This window comes from Rhinoderma darwinii, chromosome 1 (genome assembly GCF_050947455.1).
Source record: "Rhinoderma darwinii isolate aRhiDar2 chromosome 1, aRhiDar2.hap1, whole genome shotgun sequence".
NCBI classification, from domain to species: Eukaryota; Metazoa; Chordata; class Amphibia; order Anura; family Rhinodermatidae; genus Rhinoderma; species Rhinoderma darwinii.
This window is the reverse complement of record NC_134687.1, coordinates 326,627,480-326,652,139: the sequence shown is the minus strand read 5'-3', so window position 1 is coordinate 326,652,139 and position 24,660 is coordinate 326,627,480. Positions and strand designations below refer to the sequence as shown.

The 24,660-nt window shown below is 40.8% G+C and overlaps 1 long non-coding RNA gene across 1 annotated transcript; it reads right to left on the bottom strand.

The window, feature by feature from the left end:
• Positions 1-2,142: 2,142 nt before the first annotated feature.
• On the bottom strand, positions 2,143-23,941 carry LOC142742119 (uncharacterized). Its single transcript, XR_012881312.1, has 6 exons — positions 23,875-23,941; positions 17,925-18,030; positions 5,027-5,077; positions 4,756-4,831; positions 4,587-4,672; positions 2,143-3,047 (listed from the first exon to the last, which is right to left on the bottom strand). It is a non-coding gene; the product is annotated as an uncharacterized LOC142742119 (long non-coding RNA).
• Between the last annotated feature and the right edge of the window lie 719 nt (positions 23,942-24,660).

The window sequence follows — 24,660 nt, the reverse complement described above, 5'->3', positions numbered from 1 at the left end:
ACGCCGACCTATGCAAGGATCCTTTCAGCGTTGCAGAGCAGCTCTGTTTGTCACGGGAACGGGGCCAAGGTGAGAAGAATTATTTTGTTTTATTTCTCTACAAGGGGGCGGTGGGGGTCTGTATGGCACTATCTACAAAGAGGCGGTGGGGGGCTGTATGGCGCTGTTTACACGGGGGAGGTAGGGGGCTGTATGGCACTATCTACATGTATCGCTGTATGGCACTGTTTACAAGGAAGAGGTGGGGGCACTGTCTACAAGGGGGATGTGGGGGGCTGTATGGCAGAATCTACAGGGGGCTCTACAGCACAATCTACAGGGAGGCACTATCTACAAGTGGGCTGTGTGTGGCACCCAGGGGAGGGGATATTAAACTGTAGGGTGGCCACTAAGGGGGCATTAAACTGTGTAGGAGCACTACAGGGGGCAATATAATGTGTGTGGCACTTAGGGGATATTATTATACTGTGTGGGGCACTATAAAGGGCATTATACTGTGTGGTGGCATTAAAAAGGCATTATACTGTGGGCGGCATTAAACTTTTTTATGGGGCAAACTTTTATGATTGGGTGGGGCGCCAAAAGAAAGTTTTGCATGGGGCGCTATCTATCCTAAGGCCAGCCCTGCACTTTTGTTTTGCTTGCATGGTGTGCTGCTTTCACCAACTAATATTCCTAAATTTGTGGTGCTATAGACACATGTATTATTTTGTCTGAATGCTCAAATTGTTTTAAACAGAAACCCAAAGGTATCACCCACTTAAATCACTTCTGGGTTGTCATCACCCCTCTCCTCAATGTAAGTGTAGATGTAATAGTCTGGGCTTTTGATTTCAGTGCTTAGTCAGGTGTAATTGAGAACCAGATTACATATTAGGGCTCATGTTATGTTATGAGTCCTAACATTTGCATTGGTACATAAATGACTGCCAATATGGGTTATGGTTGGATTGTATTCATTTTATCATGTCTGGCACAAGTAGGATCTCCAAAGTATAACCACAACCCAATCTGGTGTTTTCAAAAGTGCATAAGTCCATAAATAATGATGGTCACTGTAGTTGAGTTGTAGGACTTCCAGAAAAAAATCTATCTACCTAGAAATCATCAACAACTGCTTTAGGTGCAACTTATGTTTCCTAATATTATCAGCCTGCCGCTCATTATAATTTAAAAATACATATATGTACATAGTTAATAATTTTTTTGTTTTTATTATAAAAGTATTTTTTTTAAATTTACTTATCTCAAATATATCATGTATAATACTTTACCTGAAAACAATTGTTTTTTATTTTTTTGGCAGACAGGCGTAAATACAATTTGTACTGCAGCAATTCCATTAAAGTAATGAACCATACCAAAAATTCTAATTATTTACAAACATCCGATTATTCTATCGATAATAGCTTGGGAAAAAGTAGCAAGCCAACACTTTCGAGCACAGTATTTAGGAGAAGATATCATTTTTTGGTTTATTTTTTAACTCCATTTATCAGAAATTTGTGAGAAGTTTTAATCCTTTACTTTGTTTCACAGGACTCTGTCCTATTACTCATAACTAAAGAAAACCCGCATCCTAAATGATACACAGCAACTATAGGAATAAGCCCTAATTAGCAGCGGAGCTGCGCTGAGCCAGGACAACTATGTAGCTCAAGTGTGCAGAATGTGTGCACTCTTTGGCAACTTGAATGTCCTGCCTCAGTGCAGCTGCCAAACAGACAACACTGGCCTGCACCTAGGGATCATACTGATTCTACACCTTTGTCTCTTTGGCAGCTACGCTTCGCCAGGACACTCAAGTTGCCCAATGCTGCACTCTTGTGCAACTTGAATGTCCTGTCTCAGCACAGCTGCCAAACAGAAAACACTGGCCTGCACCAAGGGATCATACTGATCCTACACGTTTGTCTCTTTGGCAGCTGCACTGAGCCAGGACACTCAAATTGCCCAAGGGTGCTGAATGTCTGCACTCTTGAGCAACTTCGAATACTTTTGATATTAAATACAATGAAAAATACTAATTTAAATTGTAATCGACGTTGTTAAAAAAAAACACAAACAATAATCGTTTTAACTAAAACTTTAGAATTTTTTTATGACTTCAATTAGAAGTAATATTTTGTATTTTTCGGTTAACGTTTTTGTACACAAAAATAGAAAAGTACAAAATTTAAGACATAGCCATTGCCGACCTAATCTAAGGCATCTGCCAGTATTCTGGATTTTGGGAGGAAGACACATGTCTCTGCTTGCTGACCCCACTATCTGCTGAAGGTAGTTCCGGCATGGCACTCTGAAAAGTGTCATGCTGCCTGGAAAACCCTACAGGAGTGGTACGGTGAGGTGTAAGAAGTGAGTAAGAATCAGAAAAAAAAAAGGGAATTGTTCTGTACGAGGTGTGGAAGGTGTGGTGAAAGAGGTAGGGAGAGGAAAAGGAGGAGGAGGAGGAAAGGAATAACGAGTAGAGGAAAAAGAATGAGAAGGTGTAGTTTGTGAGTAGGTGTAATTGAATGTGAGGCTGTGAAGGTGTGTGAGTGTGGTCTGGAATGAGAAGTGGGATGGGAATGAGAGGAGGGATGGGACTGGGAGGAGGGATGGGACTGGGATGGGGGGCGGTGTAGGATATCCCACGCAGCTTGACTGAATGCCATGTGGCACTTAAATGCCTGTTCAGGCGTCGTTTGCTCCAACCAAGGAACGAGACTAAACACAAAGTGCTGATTCGCTGAAGGGGAATTTGTCACTCCCGCCCCATCCAAGCGACGTTCCAGAGAAATTAAATCTTCCCTTAAAATAGTCAGTTGTTCGTCCAATCTCAGCAAGGTATCCCGTGTGTACCTGCCGAGATCCTCAAATTCACTTGGACGTCTCCTACCAGGTCTCCCCTCCTCAACAAATTGTCAAAGTTTGTTGTAATCGCTGATCTTGTTTTTAAGGAGGAAGAGGCTTCTGGTAGGGGAGCTATAGTGTCCTGAACAGACGTGTCTTCAAGAGTTACCGCTACATGAGGGAATTCTGGCTCTCGAATGCTAGATGTTGTCCTAAAAAAATACAAAAACAAAAAATCAATATCTTCTAAAAACTAAGATTAAATTAAGAACAACGTTAACTCTATTACATCTAATAGGATTTCATTTAAAAAAAAATGAGCAGTTTGTATTTTAGACAATTTGTTTGTGACAGTGTCAGTATTATAGCAGGTATATGTTTTGACAGAGTGATGAATATTATTGGATTTAGATTCTTATCTATAACAGCCTTTTGATAGGACTTATATTCTTGTATATATGGGGCAGTATTATAGTAGTTATATTCTTGTATATAGGGAGCAGTATTATAGTAGTTATATTCTTGTACATAGGGGCAGTATTATAGTAGTTATATTCTTGTATATATGGGGCAGTATTATAGTAGTTATATTCTTGTATATAGGGAGCAGTATTATAGTAGTTATATTCTTGTACATGGGGCATTATTATAGCAGTTATATTCTTGGATATAGGGGGCAGTGTTATAGTAGTTAGATTCTTGTATATAGGAGCAGTATTATAGTAGTTATATTTTTGTATATAGGAGAAGTAATATAGTACTTATATTCATGTACATGAGGCATTATTATAGCAGTTATATTCTTGTATATAGAAGCAGTATTATAGTAGTTAGATTCTTGTCCATAGGTTGCAGTATCATAGTAGTTATATTCTTGTATATAGGGGACAGTAGTATAGTTATATTGTTGTATATAGGGGGGCAGTACTATAGTAGTTATATTCTTGTATCTAGGAGGCAGTATTACAGTAGTTATATTCTTGTATATAGGGGGCAGTGTTATAGTAGTTATATTCTTTTACATAGGGCAGTGTGATAGTAGTTATATTCTTGTATATAAGGGCAGTATTATAGTAGTTATATTCTTGAACATAAGGGGCTGTAGTATAGTAGTTATATTTTTGTACATAGAAGTAATATAGTAGTTATATTCTTGTACATGGGGCATTATTATAGCAGTTATATTCTTGTATGTAGGGTCAGTATTATAGCAGTTATATTTTGTATATGGGAGCAGTATTATAGTAGTTATATTCTTGTCCATAGGGGGCAGTATCACAGTAGTTATATTTTTACATAGGGGGCAGTATCATAGTAGTTATATTCTTGTATATAGGAGGCAGTATTGTAGTAGTTCTATTCTTGTACATAGGGGCAGTGTTATAGTAGTTATATTCTTGTATATAAGGGTAGTATTATAGTAGTCCTCCTCATCTGATGGAGCGTGTGGGCCCTGTAAAAATATTTTTAAAAAAATTTGAAGACACAAATTAAATAAAATATAAAGCGACAAACGTAAATGACTTTATTTCCATCATCATATATTGTCAAAATTTTTGGAATAATGGCATAACCCAAAAAAAAAATTACCCTCGAAGGATAAAAAATCTAAGGGCTAAATATCTTTTGGTATAGGGTACAAAAATTTGAGATTAACGAAGCAATAATGCCTGAAAGACTCAAATGTCTGTTCCTGATAAAATGTAAAAAATTATATTAATAATATATAACAAATTATTGATAAAACGTACACATCTGCGACCACCACGTGCTTCCGACGCTGCACTAGGGTGATCCTGGGAGCACCTGACTCACACACTCTTGCCATGGGTGGTTCCTGTAAAACAATTTATCATACACTCAATAAAATTAGTTCATTTTATTAAATGTTAGTATACTTTTTTTTTTTAGAATACTTACATTGGTTGCAACCACCGCAATTGTAGGGCGCACATCTTCATTATTTTCAGACGAAGTCTAAACAACTAACTGAAAACTAAATATATAATAATTATTAATACTTTCAATGTAAACTTACACTAATAGTTTTCAATAACGCTTACTGCTTCATCGCTGCCTGAGTTATCTTCTTCAGAAGAAAAGGATGATGACGTTTCCGATAAAAAAACATAAAACAATATAGTACAAATTTATAGGTTTGTTATTTTAAACACTCAAGAACTATACTTACAACTATGCATAGCATGGAGCGTGTAGGGCTAGATTCGCCACTTGAAGACATCTGTTTTTAAAAAACAAGAATATTTTTCATTATTTGGGTTAGCGGAAAAAACAATAGTCCATTAATCGTAATAGAGGTATTAAATGTCAGAAGATTTGATTCTTTGGGGGTCTGAGCACTGAGAAGCCCACCAAGCACTAAAACAAAGCATCACAAGCGCTCGGTTCAGCACAGAGCAGCTTGGTTTATGATCGTCTTTTCTGGGAAAGCTGATGTAACTGTGTACGGGCACAAAGACTTGATTCCCTTTAAAAGTTACATTGGGTTTACATTCCTTAGGATGCAGATACTATTGAACACTATGACAGAGCAGGGAGGTATCTCACTGCACTGCCATTGGGTACAAGCCGTTCGGCCTGCAGCCTATCAGGCGCATGGACGAGTTCCCTGCGCAGGCCTGCGTGATGAGGTCAGAAGTCACTGTATCACGACGGTCTACACAAGGATCCCGTCGGAGTTGAGGAGGCTAGGCAGAACAATAGCTTTTTTGTTTTATTTGTTTGGGTGGCACTGTCTATAGGTGTGGGGGCACTGTATGGAACAATCTACAGGGGGGTTGTATGACACAATCTACAAGGGCGGGGCGATATGGCACAATCTACGGGGGGCTATATGTGTGCTGCTCATAGGCATAATGTTATAGACTGAGATTTGTGACGTTATTTTCTATGCAAGTAATTAGTGCTCCAGGTGCCATCTAGTGGCCAGTGTTAGTAATTTCCTCCTTTGTGTAATTTCTTGTTTTCCCCACCCATGAGAAGGTGAAAAGCATTCTGGGAAGAGAAGGGCAGTCTCTTCTATATCTGCTCAGAGAGAAGACCATTTTCATTCATTCATTCCATCCTTCTCGTCCAAGTATAGTCGGTAAGCAGATAGATGGTTTATATTACTGGCTATCAGCAGCCACAGGAATACTGTTAGGACAGTATTCACTCTGTTACATGGGACTGTAATATATCAGTTAGTGTAGTTGTGAAGCTCGGCCTAGCCTCATGGTCAGCCATGTATGGTCCTATACTGTATTTGTACTGCCATACACTGTTCATACTGTACTATAACTGTTATCTCTACTGTTTATTTGTATATAGGCTTAATATATGTCAGCCTGTTACCTGTATATGTAGTACATTTATTCAATGTGCCTTATTATGTATTGCTGTAATCTAATGGCATGTATATTCTTGTTTGTTCCTCAGTTTTACCCTAATCCTATGACCAGTTAATAAAGCTACAGACTTCCAGCCAGTCTCATTTATTGGCTAGTAGGAAGGTGTTTAGCTGCCTGTCGAGCTCCACATAGACCCCGGGGGTGCGTGAAGTGGGGGCAGGACAGTAAAACGACTGCTGGAATCAAGAAGGAAAGGATTAAGACTACACTGAGGTCTGCTACTGTCTACGCAGTCACCTGCAAACAGGCAACACAGCGATCTCTACGGTCAAACTATGTCACGAAGCCAGACATCTTCTCTCAAGACAAGATCACATGTCAGTTCCTCCAAGGCATCATCTGTTGGCAATGCAGCCGCCAACGCCCGCCCAAAGGCTGAAGCAGCAAAGGCACGGGCCACCTTTGCTGAGCAAGAGATGCAACTGAAATTACAACAAGCATCCTTGGAAGCAGAGAGGGCACAACGACAAGCATCCTTGGAAGCAGAGAGGGCACAACGACAAGCATCCTTGGAAGCAGAGAAAGCGCAACAACAAGCCTCGCTAGACCAGGAAAGGGCGCGCCTGGAAGCGACACTTGCAAAGCTCACCATTGAAAAGGAAGCAGCAGCTGCCATAGCTGAAGCAGAAGTCTTAGAAGCAGCCGCATACCCTGACAGTGAGCACAGCAGACATGGCAATGTGCTAGGCCTAGAACAGGATCCCAAAGATGCACTACAGCGCACTTCAGAATATGTCCTTCAACACTCCATCAGTAACTCTCAGACTGCACAAGAGAACAAAAGAGATCATTAGAGAGCCAAGTCAAACACACCAGACCTTGCGTCAGGAAGCTGACCTCAGACCACAGTTCTGCAAGCAAGAGAATGACACAGCTCAAGTCAACTTCCCTGCTCACCAAAGAACCCAACCTCCATTCCAGTATACAGGAAGTTTCTTCACCCCAAAACGGTATAGCACGGGCGAGCCTGAAGCAGAGACTCCTAACAGGTATGACCACACACCACACTCTCACCATGGCAATGCTCCGCCAACCTGTCTCAGTACTAACCAAGGCACAATAGACTTTGCTAAGTTCTTTGCTCGACGTGAGCTAGTCACCAAGGGACTTGTAAAGTTTAGCGATAGTCCTGAGAACTATAGAGCTTGGCGATCCTCTTTCCAGAATGTTATCAGAGACTTAGACTTGTCATGCAGAGAAGAGCTAGATCTCCTAGTGAAATGGCTTGGAAATTAATCTGCTGAGCATGCTAAGAGGATCAGGGCCATCAACACAAACTACCCAGAAACAGGTCTTAAGATGATCTGGGACAGACTTGATGAGTGTTATGGCTCGGCAGAGGTGATAGAAAGTGCATTATTCAAAAGAATTGATGACTTCCCTAAAATAGCTAGTAAAGGCTACCAAAAACTTAGGGAACTTAGTGACCTTTTAATGGAACTACAGGTCGCCAAGGCAGAAGGAGATTTATTGGGAATTGCATTCCTTGACACAGCCAGAGGTGTCAACCCTATAATCCAAAAACTTCCCTACAACCTGCAGGAGAAGTGGGTCACACATGGTTCTAGGTACAAGCAAATTCACAACGTACCATTCCCTCCTTTCAGTGTGTTTGTGGAATTTATTACACAGCAAGCAAGAATTAGGAATGATCCTAGCTTTGATCTTACACTATCCTGTGCCACTCCTTCTGGTTTCAAGCAGCATAAAACACCAGTGGCAGTTCACAAAACTGATGTTTCTCTTAAAGGTTATCCCTACAGGTCTTCAAGCTCCTCTCACCAAGAGGACAGATTCCAGGATCCCAGTAAGCAGTGTCCCTGCACAGGAAGCCACATTCCCTACTGAAATGCAGAGTCTTCAGGGAGAAGTCCATGGAGGACCGCAAAGCCTTGCTCAGAGAAAACAAAATCTGCTACAAATGCTGCTTAGCGACATCACATTTCGCCAAGGACTGTAAGGTCAGTGTAAAATGTACAGAATGTGACAGCACAGTTCACAACCCAGCTTTACACTCTGGACCACCACCATGGACACATGCAGTAAGTGCCCAGGAGCAGGGCGGAGAGGAAATGAACACTGATACAGAGACACCAGCAGTTACTTCTCAATGTACTGAGGTCTGCAAAGGACTTATAGGTGGCAGGTCCTGTTCAAAAATCTGCCTAGTCAGAGTTTACCCAACAGGCCACAAAGACAAAGCTATTAAAGTCTATGCAATTCTCGATGACCAAAGTAACAAGTCTCTAGCCAGATCTACCTTCTTTGAAATTTTCAAAATTAAAGGACCCAACTCTCCCTACTCCCTAAAGACTTGTGCCGGCACTGTTGAGACGGCGGGGAGGAGAGCTACTGGTTACCAAGTCGAGTCTATAGATGGTTACACATCCTTGCCTTTACCAACTATAATTGAGTGTAACCAGATCCCTGATAACAGGTCTGCAATCCCTACACCAGATGCTGCAAAACACCAACCCCATTTGAGACATATAAGTTATCTCATACCAGAATTAGATCCACAGGCTCAGATAATCCTGCTTCTTGGGAGAGATATTTTACGAGTTCACAAAGCTAGAGATCAAATCAATGGTCCTCACAATGCTCCATATGCCCAGAGACTTGACCTAGGATGGGTGATTATAGGAGATGTTTGTCTAGGAAGTGTGCACAAACCACCCTCAGTTAACAGCATGCTTACTAGCACACAAGAGAATGGACGCCCTTCTCTTTTCCAACAATGTCAAAGCAATTTCCTCATAAAAGAGCTACCTCACAGCATCCATCTGCCATGTCCCTTCATAGGCAACTCCTGTGACAACCATGCCTGTGACAGGGACCAAGACAACTTAGGATGCACAGTCTTCCAGAGAACAAAGGAAGACAATCAGGTGGCAATGTCACATGAAGATAGACTGTTCTTAGCAATAATGGAGCAGGAAATAGTTAAAGATAAATCAAAATAGCTGGGTTTCACCACTTCCCTTCAGGTCCAAGAGACAACGCCTGCCTAACAACCGAGAACAAGTCTATAAACGCTTCACTTCCCTTAGACGTAATTTGCAGAGAAAGCCAGATATGAGAGACCACTTCTTTACATTCATGGAAAAAATATTTGAGAATGATCATGCAGAGATAGCTCCTATCTTAAAGGACACAGAGGAGTGCTGGTACCTACCCATATTCGGTGTATACCACCCAAAGAAACCAGGTCAGATAAGAGTGGTATTTGACTCTAGTGCCAAACATGAGGGTGTCTACTTAAACGATGTCCTCCTGTCAGGTCCAGACCTCAACAACCGACTCCTAGGAGTACTTCTCCGCTTTCGCAGAGACTCTGTTGCATTCATGGCTGACATCCAACAAATGTTCCATTGCTTTCTTGTTAAAGAAGAACACAGGAACTTCTTAAGGTTCTTTTGGTTCAAGGAGAACAATCCCTCCAAAGACCCCATAGAGTACCGCATGCGGGTACACATCTTTGGTAACAGTCCTTCCCCTGCAGTGGCTATTTATGGACTCAAACATTGAGCTAAGGAGGGTGAGAAAGAATAGGGGTCAGATGTTAGACACTTTGTAGAAAAATACTTTTATGTGGATGACTACTTAAAATCCCTGCCTACAAATGAGTGTGCAATCAGTCTTCTTAAAAGAGCTCAGGAAATGCTCGCCAGTTCAAACTTGAGACTCCACAAAATCGCCTCCAACAGTAAAGAATTGATGGAAGTTGTTCCTTCGCACGACCACTCAAATGATTTAAGGGACTTAGATTTGGGAACTGACACTCTTCCCATGCAACGTAGTCTTGGGCTACTCTGGGATTTAAAGTTTGACACCTTTACCTTCCAAGTCAGCAGGGAGAAAAAACCATTTACTCGGAGGGGAGTCCTGTCTGCTATAAACAGCTTGTATGACCCTTTAGGATTTGCAGCTCCTGTCACCATACAAGGTAAAGCAATACTCAGTGATTTAACTTGTGATCCTTCCGACTGGGATGATCCACTTCCCACTGAAAAGAGAGGTCTGTGGGTAGAGTGGAGGAACTCTTTAACCACTCTATCTAGTCTACATGTTGCACGTCTATATGCCCCTGTGCCATCTACAGAAGTTCAAATATAAAGACTGTGTGTGTTTTCTGATGCTTCTGTTAAAGCCAAAGAGCTACAAATTCCTACGAAACTGGATACTATGAGTGTCGAAAGATACCTAAGTGAGCGAGGTTGCACTTGGACTTTCAATCCACCCCATTCTTCTCACATGGGTGGAGCTTGGGAAAGAATGATAGGCATAGCACATAGAATCCTGGACTCCATCTTCCTGCAAGTGGGTACAGCAAGGCTTACCCATGAGTGCTTGACTACTTTCATGGCAGGAGTATCAGCCATCATTAATGCCAGACCTTTAACTCCAGTCTCAAGTGATCCTGAAGATCCAGTAATCTTTACTCCTGTAATGCTGCTTACTCAGAAGACTAGCACTGCTCATGCTCCCTCTGGAGAATTCAGTACCAAAGACCTTTACAAATGTCAATGGAGACAAGTACAAAGCCTTGACAATACCTTTTGGGATAGGTGGAAAAAGCAATACATCTCCACGCTACAACCAAGGAATAAATGGCAGAACACCAAACCTAACATCAGAACTGGTGATGTCGTGCTTATGAAAGACTGCCAAGCACATAGGAATGAGTGGCCTCTATGTCTCGTTACTAAAACATTCCCGGGAGAGTACGAGAACGTCCGGAAAGTTGAGGTCAAGGTTCATAATCAGAAGGAGACCAAACTATTTCTCAGACCAGTAACAGAACTTATTTTACTGTTTTCATCTGGGGACTCTGATGGTGGCATCGATTGACGCCAGATGGGGAGTGTGCTGCTCATAGGCGTAATGTTATAGACTGAGATTTGTGACGTTATTTTCTATGCAAGTAATTAGTGCTCCAGGTGCCATCTAGTGGCCAGTGTTAGTAATTTCCTCCTTTGTGTAATTTCTTGTTTTCCCCACCCATGAGAAGGTGAAAAGCATTCTGGGAAGAAGAAGGGCAGTCTCTTCTATATCTGCTCAGAGAGAAGACCATTTTCATTCATTCCATCCTTCTCGTCCAAGTATAGTCGGTAAGCAGATAGATGGTTTATATTACTGGCTATCAGCAGCCACAGGAATACTGTTAGGACAGTATTCACTCTGTTACATGGGACTGTAATATATCAGTTGTTGTAGTTGTGAAGCTCGGCCTAGCCTCATGGTCAGCCATGTATGGTCCTATACTGTATTTGTACTGCCATACACTGTTCATACTGTACTATAACTGTTATCTCTACTGTTTATTTGTATATAGGCTTAATATATGTCAGCCTGTTACCTGTATATGTAGTACATTTATTAAATGTGCCTTATTATGTATTGCTGTAATCTAATGGCATGTATATTCTTGTTTGTTCCTCAGTTTTACCCTAATCCTATGACCAGTTAATAAAGCTACAGACTTTCAACCAGTCTCATTTATTGGCTAGTAGGAAGGTGTTTAGCTGCCTGTCGAGCTCCACATAGACCCCGGGGGTGCGTGAAGTGGGGGCAGGACAATATGGCAGAACCTACGGAGGGACAATATCTACAGGGGAAGCTGTGTGTGGCAGCCAGGGAGGGGGGGCAGTCAAAATTTCGCTATGGGGCCCAGTCTTTCCTAATTACAAGCCATATAAATAAATATATATATATATATATATAGCACACAAAAAAATGACAACAGCACACTGCAAACAGCAATGTAACCTAAACCGCTAAATCTACTTACAATAGGGAGGTTCTTAGTGCACATTTTGATCAAAAAGTGTTTGCCCACCTGCCACGACAAGGCGACCTCCATAGGTGGGGACCTACTCTGCACATACACCCAGAACTTCGACTAAGCCTACATATATCTGGGGATGTTAGGAACCAGCATTAAACTAATTAAAATCACCCAGGGCAGAATGGGAGGAGTGCAAGAACAAAAAATGGAGGCAGTCACCAACCCCACATATATGGATCACATAAACAACACAAAAGTTTGACCAGCACATTCCAACAAAATTATACAAAACGTGTATGCAGGTGCAAGAACACCTGGGACTGCACATAAACAGCACACAAAAAAATGGCGACAGCACACTGCGAACACCAATGTAACCTAAACCGCTAAATATAAATAAATATGCACTACATGCTAAATCTACTTACAATAGAGAGGTTCTTAGTGCACATTTTGATCAAAAAGTGTGAGCCCACCTGCCACGACAAGGCATCCTCCATAGGTGGGGACCTACTCTGCACATACACGCAGAACTGGGACTAAGCCTAGATATATCTTGGGATGGTAGGAACCAGCACTAAACTAATTAAAATCACCCAGGGCAGAATGGGAGGAGTGCAAGAACAAAAAATGGAGGCAGTTACTAACCCCACATATATGGATCACATAAACAACACAAAAGTTTGACCAGCACATTCCAACAAAATTATACAAAACGTGTATGCAGGTGCAAGAACACCTGTAACTGCACATATACAGCACACAAAAAAATGGTGACCGCACACTGTGAACACCAATGTAACCTAAACCGCTAAATATAAATATATATATTAGTCCTTTTCAATGAATTAGAATACCATCAAAAAGTTAATTTATTTCAGTAATTCAATTCAAAAAGTGAAACTCCTATATTATATAGATTCATTACACACAGAATGATCTATTTACAGCATTTTTTTTTCTTTTAATGTTTATGTCTAACAGTTAATGAAAACCCAAAATTTAGTGTCCCAGAAAATTTGAATATTATATAAGTCCAATTTCAAAAATGATTTTTACTACTGAAACGTTGGCCTACTGAAAAGCATGTACAGTATATGCAGTCAATACTTGGTCGGGGCTCCATTTGGATTAAGTACTGCATCAATGTGGCGTGGCATGGAAACGATCAGCCTGTGGCACTGCTGAGGTGTTATGGAAGCCCAGGTTGCTTTGATCTCGGCCTTCAGCTCGTCTGTATTGTTGGGTCTGGTGTCTCTCATCTTCTTCTTGACAATACGCCATAGATTCTCTATGGGGTTTAGGTCAGGCGAGTTTGCTGGCCAAACAAGCACAGTGAAACTGTGGTTATTAAACCAGGTATTGGTACTTTTGGCAGTGTGGACAGGTGCCAAGTCCTGCTGGAAAATGAAATTTGCATCTCCATAAAGCTTGTCAGCAGAGGGAAGAATGAAGTGCTCTAAAAATTTCCTGGTAGACGCTGCGCTAACTCTGGACTTGATATAACACAGTGGAAACACTGTTGCTCAGTGGTCCAAAGTCCTGTTTTCAGATGAAAGTAAATTTTGCATTTCCTTTGGAAATCAAGGTCCCAGAATCTGGAGGAAGAGTGGAGAGGCGTCAATCCAAGTTGCTTGTGGTCCAGTGTGAAGTTTCTACAGTCAGTAATGGTTTGGAGAGCCATGATATCTGCTGGAGTTGGTCCACTGTGTTATATCAAGTCCAGATATAAACCCTATAGACCAGTGGTTCCCAACCAGGGTGCCGCGGCTCATCCACGGCAAAAAGAAAATAATTTTTTTTTTTTTTTAAATATTATTTTTTTTGCTACAAGCTCCGCCCCCGACATTGTAGCAGACGTGACGCGTGGACGTCTGTTACGAGTACCGCACACCGCTTCCCACTAGAAGCCTGACGGAGGGAGAGGAGCCATTAACGCTGGGCAGGGTAAGTGTTTTTCTTCTTTACTTTCTTAATAGTTGTGTGAGAAATGGAGCAAGGGGAATGCCGGAGTTGTAGTCCTCTCCTCTTATAGATCCTCACTGTAATGTCCTCTGATATCCCATAATAACGTCCTGGACATGCTAGGAGTTGTAGTCCTCTCCTCTTATACCTCCTCACTGTAATGTCCTCTGATATCCCATAATAATGTCCTGGACATGCTGGGAGTTGTAGTCCTCTCCTCTTATACCTCCTCACTGTAATGTCCTCTGATATCCCATAATAACGTCCTGGACATGCTGGGAGTTGTAGTTCTCTCCTCTTATACCTCCTCACTGTAATGTCTTCTGATATCCCATAATAACGTCCTGGACATGCTGGGAGTTGTAGTTCTCTCCTCTTATACCTCCTCTCTGTAATGTCCTCTGATATCCCATAATAACAGTCTGGGCATGCTGGGAGTTGTAGTTCTCCTCTTATATCTCCTCCTGTAATGTCCTCTGATATCCCATAATAACAGTCTGGACATGCTAGGAGTTGTAGTTCTCTCCTCTTATACCTGCTCCTCCTGTAAACGTTCTCTGATATCACATAACATCCTGGACATGCTGGGAGTTGTAGTTCTCTCCTCATATCTCCTCCCTGTAATGTCCACTGATATCACATAATAATAGCCTGAACATGCTGGGAGTTGTTGTTCTTATACCTCCTTATTTATTCCTTCCCCAGGAGTAAGCACACTTTCTCTCTGTGATGGTCACTTTACTAGAGGAGCAGATGGTCATTTGTCTCAACATATTCTAAATGCTGATAAAATTAGCTTGCTATCCAAAGGGCTTTCATTCTGTCCCACCACATCTCCTGATGGATTAGAACTTTTTATGGATTTGAATAAATTCATGCGAAAAATGACTCTTTTACGCCATTTTGCTATGTCTCCACCACTGACTTTGCCTGATCAAGTAACTACAGATAATTCTACGCCAGTTAGGACCAAGTTGCAACCCAAATCCTCGTTCTATCCGCTACATCATAGGGGTCCGGCTTTGGAGACCTTTTCCAATTTAGTGAGCACAGAGTTTAAAAACTTGAAATCATCTATTTCCCATAGGGATAATCTGTCCGGCCCTCAACGCAGAGCCCTAAAAGCCCTTCAAAAGAAGCAGGATATTATAATACGGTCAGCAGATAAAGGGGGGGGGGTATTGTTATTCAAGACAGACCTGAATATTTGAAAGAAGCATTAAGGTTACTTTCGGATGAGCAATTCTATGAGAAACTAAAGTCCAACCCTATCTCTAAATTCGAGACTGAATATAAATCTCTGATAGAGACTGCATTTAAGGACAATCTCTTATGCAAAAAAGAAAGGGCATTTCTGACCATTCCCTTCCCAACCATCCCCTTTATGTATCATCTTCCGAAGATACATAAAGCTTTGTCCAATCCGCCCGGCCGACCAATCATTTCGGGCATAGGATCATTGACCAGTAATTTATCGCATTTAATGGATATCCACCTTCAACTACATACTGTCAATGATATGTCCAATATCAGTTTTCTTACCGCTGACGTGTCTTCTCTATACACAAATATTCCTCATACACAAGGTTTAGAAGCTATCTCTAGTTTCCTTATAAATGATCCTCGTTTTTCTAATCTACAACTCAATTTTATTATGGACTATATTGAGTTCATTTTAACCCACAATGTTTTTACTTTTGATGGTGATTTCTATAAGCAAATCAAAGGCTGTGCAATGGGGTCGCGGTTTGCCCCCTCCTACGCCAATTTGTATATGGGGTCCTTTGAAGATACCCTCATATTGAATGAACATATTTTTAGAGACAAAATTGTGCTTTACAGACGTTATATTGACGATCTGTTTTTTATCTGGAAGGGAGATTCATCTACTGCAAATGATTTTATTGATTATCTGAACAAAAATATTTTTGGCCTGTCTTTTACCCATACGTTTTCAGATAACAGTATTGATTTTTTAGATTTAACGATTGAGAAAAAGGATGGCCGCTTTTTAACTAGAACACATTTCAAAACGGTAGATGTGAACAGCTATCTTGATTTTAAAAGTGCGCATTACTCTCCATGGCTTAAAAATTTTCCCTTTGGTCAATATCGCAGGATCAGAAAAAACTGCTCTGATGAATCCTATTTTAACAAAGAATGTGAGATCCTAAACAAAAGATTCCTGGAAAAAGGCTTTCCAAGGAGTCTAATAAAGGGTGCAGAGCAGAAAGCCAGGAATCTGACCCAGGATGAATGTATCCAAATAAAACAACCACTGGTATAGAGAGTTCCAACCAGGTTGAACGAAATAGTAATTTCATAACGTCATACAATAAAGGTAGCAAATTTATCACATCTATCCTAAGGAAACACTGGCACATTCTGATCAATGATCCTTTTCTAAAGCCTTTAATCCCTGTAAATCCTACAATTACATACAGACGGGCTAAAACCATTAAAAATCTAATAGCCCCCAGCAAAATGTGTAATATTAAAAGGATAAACCAAGACATAGTAACGGATGTGAAAGGTTCTTTTTGTTGTGGTCGCAACAGATGCCTTTGTTGTAACAACATTAGTAATAAGTGTACAGAGTATTTGTCTATATTAACGGGTGAAAGGTTTCCAATCAAAAACGACCTCAACTGTGGGAGTACATATGTAGTATATGTGCTTCAATGCACATGTAATTTACAATACGTGGGTCGTACAACACAGACCTTAAAGGGATCCTGTCATCACCATCTTACCTTTTAAAACGTCCTGACCCTGTAGTGCCCGCTGCTGTCCATAGTGCATTGATGTGTTCTTCTCTCCGTTCTTCTTCTTCTTGCCCGAAATATAGCCATTAAAAGTTTTACCGCCTTTTATGCTAATTCATTTTAGCTTTGTGACGCACGATCTTGACTCCGCCCACGTACGCCGCCTGTACAGCCCTAATTGCCGAAATCTCTGTTCACATCTCGCGCATGCGTGCCTCACCACCTTCCCTGCTTCATTCATCCGGAAATATTTAACTGCGCATGCGCCGCGCGGGTACACACCCCGCTCACTTCGTTCACTCAGCTGTCAGGAGACGGGGGCTGGATTAGAAGAGGAACCGACAGCATATGATGACGTCACACAGAGCGCCGAGCATGCGCAGTCCAATAATGTGAGAACATCTACTTTACAGTCTCAATGCGCAAGCGCGGGATTTCATGTGCAGTGGAGTGAGAGAAGCTGTCAATCAACAACAAGGAGGCGGAGCCAACTCTGAAACGCCGGAGGAAGGAAAATCTGACTCTTTTCGAGTGAAGATTTGACTCTTTTGTGGTCATTTGCATACGGCGCGGGACTACTGAAAACCGGAACACTAAAAGGTAAAGAGCCGACTTTTAACTTATTTATAGGTTAGTTAACAATGATTTTTCACCCACTTTCAAAGGGTATTGCAGGCTTCATACCGAAAATGCTGATGACAGGATCCCTTTAAGGAACCGTATTAATAAACACAGGTCTAATGTAAGCAAAGGCTTTTTGAAACAAAGTGTATCACAACATTGTGCATCTAACAATGATTGCAATTTTGCACACATGAAAGTCACCCCTATAGAGCAAATACCTGTTGATATGTCTGATAGATTTACCAGGCTCAAACAAAGAGAAAACTTCTGGATATATAAATTAGGTACTTTATATCCCAATTGATTGAATGATCTTACAGAATCATCTTTGGAATAAATCTAACTTCCTCTGTACTAACCTCTCTTCCATGTCCACACAGGGCTATTAATTCTATTTATGCTGCTGGTTTAGTAACAACATATGCATCATTTTTTACACACATATATATTTATTGTTTTAAAACAATTGTACTAATATTTATTAGGCTTCTTGATATAATATATTTTTAATCAATTAATTGCTTAGATTTCACTTACTGGACTTTTATTCTCTTGGTCCGGATCGTTGCAATTATCTCTGTAGCATGTTCTGCAAGTGCTCCAAACCCCTGGTCTATTTTTTCTATCGCCAATTTTTTTCCCCCTGTTGGAAAAACACCATGCTTAATGTCTGATTTTTATATGATCACTAAGATCGTAATTACTTTTTAACATCTTTTATGTTATTTTAGTATATCCAACTGTCTAATATAATATAGTTTAGCCAACAATGAGTTTTACTTATCCAGATCTGTTCATCACTCGTCTCTTCCCCCTTGTTTAGCTATGTGTGTTCCATTATGCGCTCCAGCGATTATGTCCTGGCCACCGTACTTTCTAGGTTACTTAGCAACTGGGGACGCTAATTCAGCGTCTCTGGACTATAGTCGCTATATTAATTTAATTATGTTTGTTTTTAATTCCGGACAAACATTTAGAACTCTACATGCATCGCCACGGTTATTACTGTTGCTACTAATGTTATGAACTGTTTATTTTTGCATTTTTGTAATTTGTGCAAAAACGGCATGTTCAGCCGTATTTCGTTTAGCTCCTGTCATTCCCGTTCCAATGCAATTATGTGAATTATTATATCATATGTGGTTTCTCAACATCATTGTATAGTCAGTATTTATGTTTTCACTTTTAGACACGATATGTGCTAAATTACAATGTATCTGACCTTTGACCTGCTATCTTGGCGGTTTTTTCTTTCTTTCTGTGTGTATATAAATGTGTCTGAACTGCACATTCTGTATTGGACTGATGAAGACACCAGTCCGGTGTTGAAACGCGTAGCCTCTGACATTAAAACTTTTGCCGTGATGTCCGTTTAAAGTCCTTCATTTTCCCGTCCATCATTGCAGCGCCGGTGGTCCCATTTTTTTATTTTTCTAAGTCTCAAATCTGGACAACAAACTTTGTTTGCTGTGTTTCGGACCTGGCAGCAGCCCCAATGCTCGTTTGACACCTAACAGTGTCCATTGGCCAAGGTGAGCTTATTTCTAACAAAGTTTGCTCCCTTGTCTAATCTAGCTTTTATTTTGCACTATGTGGTGCCGTGTTTCTTTTTCTTCCCTGTTCTAATCCCATAATAACGTCCTGGACATTCTGGGAGTTGCAGTTCTCTCCTCTTATACCTCCTCACTATAATGTCCTCTGATATCCCATAATAAAGTCCTGGACATGCTGGGAGTTGTAGTTCTCTCCTCTTATACCTCCTCTCTGTAATGTCCTCTGATATCCCATAACAACAGTCTGGGCATGCTGGGAGTTGTAGTTCTCCTCTTATATCTCCTCCTGTAATGTCCTCTGATATCCCATAACAACAGTCTGGACATGCTAGGAGTTGTAGTTCTCTCCTCTTATACCTCCTCGTCCTGTAAACGTTCTCTGATATCACATAATAACATCCTGGACATGCTGGGAGTTGTAGTTCTCTCCTCTTATATCTCCTCCCTGTAATGTCCACTGATATCACATAATAATAGCCTGAACATGCTGGGAGTTGTTGTTCTTATACCTCCTTATTTATTCCTTCCCCAGGAGTAAGCACACTTTCTCTCTGTGATGGTCACTTTACTAGAGGAGCAGATGGTCATTTTATCGGGGGGCGGGGGGACTGAGGCTGATGGTGGCTTTACTGGAGGGGGCTGATGGTCATTTTACTGGGTGGACGGAGGCTGATGGTCACTTTACTGGGGGGGCTGAGGCTGATGGTCACTTTACTGGAGGGGGCTTATAGTCTCTTTACTGAGGGGTCATTATACTGTGAGTGGGGGGCTGATGGTAATTTTACTGTGAGTGGGGGTGCTGATAGTCATTACTGTGAGTGGGGGTGCTGATAGTCATTACTGTGAGTGGGGGGCTGATGGTCATTACTGTGAGTGGGGGGCTGATGGTCATTACTGTGAGTTAGGGGCTGATGGTCATTACTGTGAGTTGGGGGCTGATGGTCATTACTGTGAGTGGGGGTCTGATGGTCATTACTGTGAGTGGGGGTCTGATGGTCATTACTGTGAGTAGGCGGCTGATGGTCATTACTGTGAGTGTGCGGCTGATGGTCATTTTACTGTGAGTGGGGGGCTGATGGTCATTACTGTTAGTGGAGGCTGATGGTCATTACTGTGAGTGGCGGCTGATGGTCATTACTGTTAGTGGGGGGGCTGATGGTCTTCGAGTGGTTTCCGCCTCTGACCTCCCATTGAAATTAATAGGAGGCAGAAAAAACCTGCGGCGCTCGTTTGATGCTTTTTTGTCTGCGGTTTTTGCATTCGCTTCAACGGCTTAAAAAAATGTGGCCAAAAAACACAGCAAAAAAAAAAGTCAAACAACGCTGTCAATTCAAAATCTGCCTAAAAATTCCTAAATGAATTTGGAGGCAGATTTTTAGTTTCTGCCTTACAAAAAAACGTTGTGTGAACATACCCTAAGAGTGTAGTGCTTGTTTTTAGCCATTTTTTGTCATTTGGTAAACAATTTTTGGTAGGGGTGCCCTGAGAATTTTTGTTTTTCCTGGGGTGCCTCGAGCCTGAAAAGGTTGGGAAACTCTGCTATAGACCCTATAAACCCTCCGGGCAGACCAATTATTTCTGGGATACAATCACCCACCTGTCACCTATCCCATTATCTAGATTTGACCCTCCAAAAATATGTGGTAACACTACCGAGTTATCTAAAAGACTCCACCCGACTTATTAGCGAACTCCATCTGATACCCTCTAAAAATAATTTACTCCTTATCACACTAGATGTAAGCGCATTATATAGTAACATTGAACACTCCTTAGGTCTGAAAAACCTCAGAAACACTCTTGAGATAGATACTGAACTTCAACCACCTCAAATACAATTCTTTTGCCAAAGTATGGAATTTATTCTCAAAAACAATGTATTCAGTTTTGATCAAACTATATATCATCAGGTAAAGGGCACTGCGATGGGCACTAGGGTAGCACCAAGTTATGCCAATATTTTCATGGGCGCTTTCGAGGATCATTACATTTGGAAACACCCCTGGCCATGGACCACATTTTACTATATAAAAGATATATAGATGACCTCTTCTTCGTATGGAATGGTGATCAGATAAGTGCAAGTAACTTCTGCCACTCACTTAACGATAACAATTGGGGCATTTTTGGATTTGACAATAACTTCATCAGGAAATAATTTTATCACACACAAGCATTTTAAAAACGTGGATAATAACAGTTATCTAAATTTTAACAGTGGACACCAACCTAAATGGCTTAAGATCATTCCTTATAGCCAATATAAAAGAATCAGAAAAAATTGCACCCTTAAAACGGATTTTAATAAACAGAGTTGAATACTATATAAACGTTTCAAGGACAAAGGCTACCCAAATACACTCCTGACTGATGCCTACAAAAAGACTGAAACCCTTACCCAAGAGGACTGTCTACCACAACCAGCCACTAGTGACCAAAGGGCCACAATAGAACATACTAAAATGATTAAGAACGTTGGATTTAATTTTATCACACAATATAACACATCATACAAAAAAATAGGAGACATTCAACAATCATTGGCATGTACTCCAAACTGACCCTTTCCTTCAAAAAATTTTACCACCAAAACCAACAATTACTTTTAAAAGCGCTAGAACTATTAAAAATATTCTAGCCCCAAGCCGGGTGAACCTCTCAGGAATAAAGGGCAACTCTGAACGAGATGTAGAACAACATAATAAATTGTCTAAAACAGGCAGTTCTAAATGTGGAATAACCAGATGCCTATGTTGCCAATCCATCACTGATAAAACACACACATTGCGGTCCCAACAAACAGTAAAAATATTTAATATTGATGAAAACTTAAATTGTCAGTCAAAATTCGTGATCTATTTTAATAGATTGCAAATGGGGAGTTCAGTACGTAGGAAGAACAATTCAACCCCTACATTGCCGATTAAATAAACATAGGTCTAACTGTAAAAATAAATTTTTACTCCATAGTGTATCCAGACATTGCACACTAGTACATGATAGCGATTTCAACTGCATCACTATCACCGATTGATCAGATTAAAGAAAATCAAATAGATCGCTATAACACTCTTTGTAAAAGAGAAATCTTTTGGATTTATAAACTAAAGACATTAAAATCGATAGGTCTGAATGAAGTAACTGAGACAATCATCTAAAAAAAAAATTCTCATAATCTCAAAAGAAATAAATAATAGAATCCTCATATATATATATATATATATATATATATATATATATATATATATATATATATATATATATATACAGTGAAGGAAATAAGTATTTGATCCCTTGCTGATTTTGTAAGTTTGTCCACTGTCAAAGACATGAACAGTCTCGAATTTTTAGACTAGGTTAATTTTACCAGTGAGAGATAGATTATATAAAAAAAAAAAAACTGAAAATCACATTGTCAAAATTACATATATTTATTTGCATTGTGCACAGAGAAATAAGTATTTGATCCCTTTGGCAAACAAGACCTGATACTTGGTGGCAAAACCCTTGTTGGCAAGCACAGCAGTCAGAAGTTTTTTGTAGTTGATGATGAGGTTTGCACACGTGTTAGATGGAATTTTGGCCCACTCCTCTTTGCAGATCATCTGTAAATCATTAAGATTTGGAGGCTGTCGCTTGGCAACTCGGATCTTCAGCTCCCTCCATAAGTTTTCAATGGGATTAAGGTCTGGAGACTGGCTAGGCCACTACATGACCTTAATGTGCTTCTTTTTGAGCCACTCCTTTGTTGCCTTGGCTGTATGTTTCGGGTCATTGTCGTGCTGGAAGACCCAGCCACGAGCCATTTTTAATGTCCTAGTGGAGGGAAGGAGGTTGTCACTCAGGATTTGACGGTACATGGCTCCATCCATTCTCCCATTGATGCGGTGAAGTAGTCCTGTGCCCTTAGCAGAGAAACACCCCCAAAACATAATGTTTCCACCTCCATGCTTGACAGTGGGGACGGTGTTCTTTGGGTCATAGGCAGCATTTCTCTTCCTCCAAACACGGCGAGTTGAGTTAATGCCGAAGAGCTCAATTTTAGTCTCATCTGACCACAGCACCTTCTCCCAATCACTCTCAGAATCATCCAGATGTTCATTTGCAAACTTCAGACTGGCCTGTACATGTGCCTTCTTGAGCAGGGGGACCTTGCGTGCATTGCAGGATTTTAATCCATTACGGCGTAATGTGTTAACAATGGTTTTCTTGGTGACTGTGGTCCCAGCTGCCTTGAAATCATTAACAAGTTCCCCCCGTGTAGTTTTCGGCTGAGCTCTCACCTTCCTCAGGATCAAGGATACCCCACAAGGTGAGATTTTCCATGGAGCCCCAGATCGATGTCGATTGACAGTCATTTTGTATGTCTTCCATTTTCTTACTATTGCACCAACAGTTGTCTCCTTCTCACCCAGCGTCTTACTTATGGTTTTGTAGCCCATTCCAGCCTTGTGCAGGTCTATGATCTTGTCCCTGACATCCTTAGAAAGCTCTTTGGTCTTGCCCATGTTGTAGAGGTTAGAGTCAGACTGATTAATTGAGTCTGTGGACAGGAGTCTTTTATACAGGTGACCATGTAAGACAGTTGTCTTTAATGCAGGCACCAAGTTGATTTGGAGCGTGTAACTGGTCTGGAGGAGGCTGAACTCTTAATGGTTGGTAGGGGATCAAATACTTATTTCTCTGTGCACAATGCAAATAAATATATATAATTTTGACAATGTTATTTTTTTATTTTTTTTTATATATAATCTATCTCTCACTGGTAAAATTAACCTAGCCTAAAAATTCTAGACTGTTCATGGCTTTGACAGTGGGCAAACTTACAAAATCAGCAAGGGATCAAATTACTTATTTCCTTCACTGTATATATATATATATATATATATATATATATATATATATATATATATATATATATAAAAAATACTCACAGTTGTGGGTTATAATACAGGCAGCTCCCCTCTTTTATTTTTCTGTATATTCTTGGCCTCTATAATCATCTTTTGTTCTGATAAATCCCCCTCGAGCTGTATGGCTCTTTCCTCTGGTCAGCGACAGCACGCTCTGCATAGATGACTCATATCCAGGAGTGTCATATCACCATGACAACTGCATACGCCACTGACAGCCCTGAATCCATAACGTTTAAAAGCAGAACAATAACACATTTCAAGTATATACAAATACAAAAAAACTTTATATTCAGTCTGAACCAATAAATAAAGCTCTTAACTGGTTCCCGACTGCTGGCTGTGTTTTTTTACAGCCAGCGGTCAGGGTCCTTAAAACCCGAGCCATAGACTTTTTACGGCTCGGGTTTTAACTTGCTGCCCGAGCGATCCGGCAGCTGAATGTCGGGTCTCCGGCTGTCAGTGACTGCCGGGGACCCTGAAGAGAGGATAGAAGCAGCTTTCGCTACTTCTGTCTTCTCTGATCTCTTTTACACAGCGCTCAATGAACGCTGTGTATAGGAATAGAGGCAGCGGCCGCGGCGCTGTCTCTATTGATCCCGGTGTTCATGTGACTGGTCAAATGATCGCCGGGTGCCGTTAGTGACAGACTGCTACTGGGTCTTACTAGCAGGCCCTATTAGTGACAATCGTCACTATGAGAGGGCTGATTTCCCCTGTAACTGCGTCTGCTGTGCAGCTCCAGTTACAGTGGAAAAGCCTGGTGTAAAAGAAAGAAAAAATATATATAAAGTTCCCCAAAGGTAT